Raw genomic sequence first — 7356 nt, 5'->3', positions numbered from 1 at the left:
TTTTGTGTAAGAATATCTTGTAATCAGGCATGCGATAAATTTAACATACGCCTCTAATAAAAAGATGAAAAAAGAAGGGAAAAATCCATTCATACTAGTTCTAGAAGCAGTTCGTATTTAATTAAGCGGACGTAAGTCATGTGTATGTTCTTATAAGTTCTACTGTTAAACAACAAACATCAGCATCTGAAGTATTTGAATTATTCTAGTTATAAAAATTGATTGGTTGATGTTTGCTTAATGTTCATTGGTCCCATGCAGTCAGCTGATCTGTTCATGCATTGCGATCTTGCAAAGCTGGAACTTATTGTAAAGTCTGGGATACTTATGGTGACTAGTCTAGATGAGCCAAACCAATTATGAATTTGCCAATGAGACAACTTTTTACCAGAGACCAAATGACACAGAAATTAACAACTATAGGTCACTATACGGTCATGTCAATTTACAATTTTCACTGGACGATAAGTAAAAAGCAACCAAGAACAAGTGTATGTTTACAACAGTAAACAGGCGCGGATCAGATGGGGCGCACCTAGCTCACGCCCCACTCAGTTTATAAAGGAAATATAAATGTAAATACAGTCCACTAATTCGCGCCTCATCCTAATTTCAAATCATGCCTGGTAAATGCATTTTCCTAAGGCAGGATAGAGTTGTTTTGATTTAAACAATTCTCGTTTATGCAAATTATTCACAGGCACTTGTCCTATATACCTGTTATATGAATGTATATGCTAGGTAAAACATTGACAAATCGTGCCACTCAAGGCTTTTAGTATGATATGTAAACAAGTACACGCTTTTAAGTGCACATGTTTTTTCTTTTCTTTTGATAAAATGCTATTGCCACAAATTTACATAATTCGCGATATCCGAATTTCGCTCTATGAATACAAATGATATGGTTTTTTTTTACTAATTTCATGGTTTTCTTAACTTAATGGATCTTAATGAATTATGAAATAGTGTCCCTCTGTGGTCAGGTACATGATATATAGGTTTCAAAAACAGAAGGATTACAGTTTTTAAAGATATGATCGTTTGATTAGTCACAAAATGTAATTGAGAAAGAAAGATTATGATTTAAATCGAGATTTTTTTCTCGCTATTACATTTAAATAGCTTATTTGATGCTTTGGTAATATAATAATAAATACTTACCTCGATAATTGTTTTTAATCATAATTGAAAAGTTTGTCTGTCAGTAGTTTATAAAGAAAAATAAATCGCAGTTGGCTAATTTTTTTTTGCTGCTTTTACGTACGACGTGCTAATGGGAAAGCACCGGGACGTAAACACTTGCTAAATGTCATGACCAAATATTTCTTGTTTGTATATGATTAAAGAGATGATATAATTAAAAAAGAACAACAACATTTATAATTTTATGTTTATCTATTAGTACATATATAGAATGTACGTATATCATTAATATTTAGTGTTTGTCTCCCTTGGTTATTCGAAGTATATAAATGCATCCAACACGGGAATGTTCCGATGTTTGATGTGGTAGCTTTTTGTACAACTGGAAAAGTTAGGACAAACTGAAGTTGTGTTACTATGCAGAGGTAGCTGTATAGGGGGGGAGAGCGGGGTGCCTAGGTCCCCTTATGGAGCTATATATATATATGGTAAATGTAAAGAATTTTTAGAAGAACCACTCCAAACGTTGCTTCCTTAGGGAACCCCACCCTCATAACCCCAAAGTTATATGTTTCTGGACTCCACTCTCATAATCCCAAAGTTATATGTTTCTGGACCCCACCCTCATAACCCCAAAGTTATATGTTTCTGGACCCCACCCTCATAACCCCAAAGTTATATGTTTCTGGACCCCACCCTCATAACCACAAAGTTATATGCTTCTGGACCCAACCCTCATAACCCCAAAGTTATATGTTTCTGACCCCACCTTCATAACCCCAAAATTGTATGCTTCTGGACCCCACCCTCATAACCCACAGTTATATGTTTCTGGACCCCACCCTCATAACCCAAAGTTATATGTTTCTGGACCCAAACCTCATAACCCCAAAGTTACATGTTTCTGGACCCCACCCTCATAACCACAAAGTTATATGCTTCTGGACCCCACCCTCATAACCCCAAAGTTATATGTTTCTGTACCCCACCCTCATAACCCCAAATTTATATGTTTCTGGACCCCACCCTCATAACCACAAAGTTATATGCTTCTGGACCCAACCCTCATAACCCCAAAGTTATATGTTTCTGGACCCCACCTTCATAACCCCAAAATTGTATGCTTCTGGACCCCACCCTCATAACCCACAGTTATATGTTTCTGGACCCCACCCTCATAACCCCAAAGTTATATGCTTCTGGACCCCACCCTCATAACCCCAAAGTTATATGTTTCTGAACCCCACCTCATAACCCCAAAGTAATATGTTTCTGGACCCCACCCTCATAACCCCAAAGTTATATGTTTCTGAACCCCACCCTCATAACCCCAAAGTTATATGTTTCTAGCTATATATATTTTTTTTTTATTTCTTGATAATTGTGTGGTTTCCGAGTGCGCTTATAGATCATGAGCATATTTTTTGCCATAATTTACGTATATCTTTCTTGATAATTTATGGATATCGCATGCGCTCTTTGATAGCTCATCATTGTATAATTGTGCACTGTCACAATAGTTACTGCAAAAGCGAGTAAAGTGCTTCTTTAACTCTAAAAGAGCATATTTGACACTTCTTAATTGAGGCGTCCTTTTGAAATTCAGGATACAAATGGATATATTCAATCACATCCGCTTGATCGGGAGTTTTATTAAAACTAATAATGTGTGTGTATGAAAATAACACTTTATAATTGTTTTTGCATCATAAGAGCCTTTCTGAATTTCAATCAGGAACAATAAAACCCAAATTATTAATTTTACTGGTGGAATATGTAGCCGATGCATCTCTTTGATTAATTTTCATATTTGCTGTGTATTACGTAAATGGCATTAAACAACTTTCCCTTGTTTAACAAATTACCTTTGTCAGTGTCGACAACTTGACAGCAAAGCATATGTTTACCAATATGTGCGGTTTTGTTTACGTGTATAAAGTCAGATATACCGAATTCAATTGTTTGTAAATACTTTAAAACTATATTTTTTTAATTATTTTGATGTTAAAAATGGGTGTATCAATTATTAGGATGTATCATCAGTCGAAAAGACACTTAAAATTATAGGGCAACTTTCAATTTCGTGTCATGCATTTGCAATTGTCTACCATACTCAAATCCCTCCATTGCTACATATATGTGTCTAATCCATTTCAGGTCATTTTCTTCCAAAGTGTTTCATTGGTCCTTCTCACGGGAGAGATGATCAACTGGTGTGATGCCGGGTTGTGATATGGTCTACGGCTAGGTATAACACATTCCTCTGGGAAGTTGATCTCATATGAATTGGATATTCTTTTTATGTCTCTTTTGATCATACAGTTCATAAAAAATCGTTGCTGTATATTTTAACATGCTTGGCTTTCAAACATTTAGGTTTTAGCGTTCCTGATGAGGTAAACCAAGAAAAAGCTGAGTCAAAGGCGCTTCGGACGCACGCAATTTATCATGTGTTATATTCTTCATGAACATAAAAAAGGAGAGGGAAGCATATGACCGATTAATAGTAATATAAGATGTCACAGTAAGGATTTATTTAGATAACATCAGATAGTTTCTTGCAAACAGCTGATTTTTCGTCAACTATTACGGCAAATAGTTATCAAAGGTACCAGGATTAAAATTGACTACGCCAGACGCGCGTTTCGTCTACACTGTAAGACTAATCAGTGACGCTGACTGCATGTTGCACTCGTACAGAGCAGGATTCGTTCGAATTCACCGAACTACACCTTTAGTGTAATGAAACTGTTATATTCTACACTTTGTATTTATCTATCTCTATTCACACTACTCATAGCCGCAAATGTTCTTTCTCAATAAGAACTTTATCACTTTTTATTTTGGACGTAGAAATATATATATATATAAAAAACAAGGAGCTGCGGTATGTGATTGCCAATGAGAAAACTCTTCACAAGAGACCAAATGACACAGAAGTGAACATCTATAGATTACCGTACGGCCTTCAACAATGAACAAAGCACATAGTACATAGCTTTGCAGCTTTAATGACACAGAAATGATAGATGTAAAACAATTCAAACGAGAAAACTAACAGCCTAATCTATGCATGGGTTGCATACAGTTTTGACTGTATTAGTCATATGGAGGCTAACATTCATACATGTATTATATATCGATTCGATAAAGACATGCATATATAAATTATTATTCAATCTGTAAGTTCTTGTATGCCGTTGACATTAAAAATTCCGCTCTGTATTATGAAAGAATGAATTATTTCTCGGTATTGTGTATACATTTTTAAGATAAATTCGATATATACATTACATTCAATTGGATATGCAAAATTAGACAAATCAGCTTAACCCTGTCCCTGCTGAACTTAAAAGAATTCAAATTTAAGACTATCTTTCATAATCCATAATATTTATTATAACATCACTTATGATGATTCAACATGCATTTTCTTTCTTTCAGAATTATGTTCATTGTGCAGTTTTTTGAATTATTATGCACAATTTTAATCTTATTGCACCTCGCAACAGATTGTTGTTTGTTGTATAAGTACACTATGTATAAAAGCTGTGTTTGTATATATCAGTTGGTCAAAGTTTACATCACAAATCATATTTACTTGAGATAATCACCTCATTTTTCTTGATGAAATATAGGAAAGATAATAATTATCACGAAATGCTGACATGATATCTTTTGAATTGCATTGCCTAAGGGTAATACTTTAGTTTGGAATTTGGTTTGGAATGTATATGTTATTCGTGGATGATAATCGTGGGTCCTTTTCAAATATCAAAAATTTCCTTCCAGACAAGAGTTTGCCCCCTTGGTTTCGTTCTTCAAAAATTACTAGAAATTAAGATAAGCAGAAAAAGTAATGTTTTCATGATCATTTTAAGAATTGAGTAATGTACAACATGATCAGAATGGTGATTTTACAGATGATATTGCATTGTAATGCTGTAACTAATTTGAATTTTGAACTGAATTCTGTCATTACTGTAGACGAGGTTGTCAAAGCAATTAAGTCATTGAAAAATAATAAATCAAGTGGTACAGATTTGATATTAAATGAATATTCATGTCAGAAAATGATTGATATATATGTAAAAATGTTTAACATTGTTTTTAAATCTGGAAAAATTCCTGACCTATGGTCAGTTGGTATTATATGTCAATTTATAAGGGTAAAGGTGACATGGCCGACCTGATAATTATAGGGTATAACTATTCTGAGCTGTTATGGTAACTTTTTACAACTGTATTGAATAACAGATTAAATTGTTACTTAGAAAATATGAATGTTCTCTGCGAAGAACAGGCAGGTTTTAGGAAAAATTATGGTACGTATGATCACATTTTTAATCTTCAATGCTTAGTTGAGCTATATTTGTATCGTAAAAAACCATTGTATTGTGCATTTGTTGATTACCGTAAGGCATTTGACTCTGTTAATAGAATAGCATTATGGCGTAAATTGTTGCAAAACTGTGTTGATGGAAATATGTTTGTTATTATACATGCTATGTATGAAAATGCTAATCCTGTGTTAGGCAAGGTTCAAAAGTTATCTGAATATTTTCAAAGTAATATTGGTGTTCGTCAAGGTGAAAATCTGTCTCCTGTACTCTTTTCACTGTTTTTAAATGACCTGGTAGAGTTTATTCCAAAGCTTATGATGGTCTATCTGATGTATGTGATGCAACTCACCTAGTACTTGATACTGATGAAATTTCTGTTTATTTAAGATTATACTTGTTGTTATATGCTGATGACACTGTTATTTTAGCTGAATCCAAGGTAGAATTACAAACTGCTCTTAACGCAATGTACTTGTATTGTAAGACATGGAATTTAGAAATTAATGCTTCAAAGACAAAAGTTGTTATATTTAATAAACGTAAAATTATTGACAAACCTGTATTTACTTTAAATGGTGAAATTTTAAATGTTTGTAGATGACTTTGTGTATTTAGGTATAATTTTTATGTCAAATGGATCTTTTTCCAAAAACAGAATTAAATTGTTGGATCAGGGTAGAAAAGCAATGTATAGTATGTTGAGAAAATGTAGATCCTTAGGTTTACCTATTGATATCCAACTTAAAATGTTTGATACTATGGTTTCTCCAATTCTACTTTATGGTTGTGAAGTGTGGGGTTATGAGAATAATGCTGCTGTTGAATCTTTGTTTTTACAATTTTACAAAATTATACTTGGTGTTAAAAAGTCTACTCCTAATTGTATTTTATATGGAGAATTAGGTAGATATCCTACTGGACATATTTATAAAGAGCAGAATGATAGGTATGTGGAAAAGGCTTGTATGTAATAAACAAGACAAGATATCTGCTATGTTGTACAAATTGTTGTTTAATATGCATAAGAAAAGATTTTTTCCATTCTAAGTGGATAACATATATTGAAAATATCTTGAATGATTGTGGTTTTTCTGAATATTGGATTGCACAAAATGTACCAAAATGTATAAATTTATCAAAACTTGTTAAACAGAGATTATGTGATCAATTAAGCAGAATTGGTATACAACTATTTTTAACTCACCAAAATGACTTAACTACAGAATTTTAAATATAATCATGGTTTCGAATTTTATTTACTTAATTTACCAGATGATTTGAAAAAAGCCTTATGCAATTTTAGATGTCTAAATCATCGACTCCCTATTGAAAGGGGTCGCTTTTGGGGTATAGAACGTGACGACAGAATTTGTGACATTTGTAACAAAAACCAATTAGGTGATGAATATCATTATTTATTTAATTGTACTTTTTTCAACAATGAAAGGAAATCTTTATTACCTTGTAATCTTATTACCAATCATAATACTGACAAATTTTATGAATTATTTAATTCTGACTCTTACAATGTTGTTCTTAAAATTGCAAAATTTTGTAAAATTGTACTATCTGTTGTTAATTAAACTAATATTGTTTCAACCATTAATATGTCCATTTGAAGTTTACTGTCTTCCTTTAAATGCATTACTTTTTCAAATGTATATATGTTAATGAATGTTTATAATGTTCACTGCATTACTTTGATACTTTGTTATTTGTTATATATGAATACTTATGTAGTATTTGTTATTGTTCACATACCCCTGTTGGGTCTTTGAGAATAAAAAACTTGAAACTTGAAACTAACAGCCTGATTGAAAATGAAAAAAAAATATACTGCAACTAGTTCTCACGATGAAAAAGGAAA

The sequence above is a fragment of the Mytilus edulis genome, unplaced genomic scaffold (assembly GCF_963676685.1).
Source record: "Mytilus edulis unplaced genomic scaffold, xbMytEdul2.2 SCAFFOLD_819, whole genome shotgun sequence".
In the NCBI taxonomy this organism is placed as follows: domain Eukaryota; kingdom Metazoa; phylum Mollusca; class Bivalvia; order Mytilida; family Mytilidae; genus Mytilus; species Mytilus edulis.
Note: the sequence above shows the minus strand (reverse complement) of the source record.